Here is a 1395-nt window from a genome sequence, read left to right on the forward strand (position 1 = left end):
GGGGGGCGGGGGATAGTGGAGGGGCAGATACACTACTAGCATCTAGTGGGCAAAGGTCAGGCATGTTGCTAAACATGCTACAATGTAAAGGACACAAAGAATTTTTGGTCTCAAAATGTCAATAGGGTCCCTCCTACTTGAGAAACTGATGCAGAGAAGAATGGCTCTATCCGCATGTCCTGTCTCTTCAGCTTCTTACTTATCAGTTGAATGCCAGACAGCACACTAGGCCTTTGACACTGCGTCAGTCTCTCTTCCGACCCTATATGTATTACCTTAGCTCACTCTTACATTATCTAGGCGAGGAAGTATGATGACCACAATACACTTTTCACATGTGATTCAAATTCATTACGAACTCAAAGATGCATGACGTCTGAAATGTTGCTCAACTAAAATCAAGCAGCCCTGGTCCTTGTTTTCATGGAACATCACCTAAATACTAATGGTAAAATTTTATCTTAAAATATAAGGGTAAGAAAAAATATACCATTCTTTTCTCCCTCCACTCGTACATTTTCAATTAGCAATAATCGCACCTCGGATAAATCTCTTTGGCTACGATACTGCCACTGTGCAAAGCTTCACTTGTACATTTTCAACTAACCTGAATTTCAAGTGATTCCCTCTCTTCAATCCATCAACATTAGAGGGAAGATTGTTATTAAGCACTTTCAGTTAATCTAAAGATATTTCAGGAGACATCATTCCTATGATTGTCTTCTTTTGCAATAATATGCAAAATTAATATGAATAACAGAAAAAATAAACTATCAAAAAGAGCGTAGGGGGCACCTGGGTGGCTCAGTCGGTTGAGTGTCCAACTCTTGGTTTCTGCTCAGGTCATGAACTGATGGTTTGTGAGTTTGAGTCCTGTATCGGGCTCTGTCCTGGCTGCGGGGAGCTTCCTTGGGATCCTCTCTTACCGTCTCTCTCTGACCCTACCCTGCTCTCTTTCTCTCTCAAAATAAATAAATAAACTTTTTTTTTTAATGATGTGCCTCTTTAAAAAAAAAGAGAGCATAGGGAATTGAGTAATGCAGAATAAAACAGTTATCATGAAAACAATCAGACATCTTTACTTTTAATTATATTTTCAAGCCATCCTCACTATCACTAGGTCAAGAGCACCTTTCAATTTACTCCATCAAATAGTCTCAGTTTTGCTGTGGGGCAAACAGGAATTTAGCCTAAGGTTTAGGAGAAACCTCCTATTTATATTTAATCACTGGCGAGGCAATTATAGTTTTTAAATAAAAAAAATAAGAACCTGTTCCCGGAAGCACAGATATTTGAAATTTATCTTATGAATGACATTTAGTGCTTTGTGATTGGTGTGTATATTTCTTCCAGGTGCTCATTGCTCTTTGTTCTGATTAGCGGCTATTTTTGTAT

The 1395-nt window shown here is 38.5% G+C and overlaps 1 non-coding gene across 1 annotated transcript; it reads right to left on the reverse strand.

The window, feature by feature from the left end:
* Window positions 1–449: 449 nt before the first annotated feature.
* On the reverse strand, window positions 450–584 carry LOC128778511 (U4 spliceosomal RNA). Its single transcript, XR_008424078.1, has one exon. It is a non-coding gene; the product is annotated as a U4 spliceosomal RNA (small nuclear RNA).
* Window positions 585–1395: the final 811 nt, after the last annotated feature.

Source organism: Panthera pardus, unplaced genomic scaffold, assembly GCF_024362965.1.
Source record: "Panthera pardus isolate Hobbes unplaced genomic scaffold, ASM2436296v1 HiC_scaffold_2, whole genome shotgun sequence".
NCBI lineage: Eukaryota > Metazoa > Chordata > Mammalia > Carnivora > Felidae > Panthera > Panthera pardus.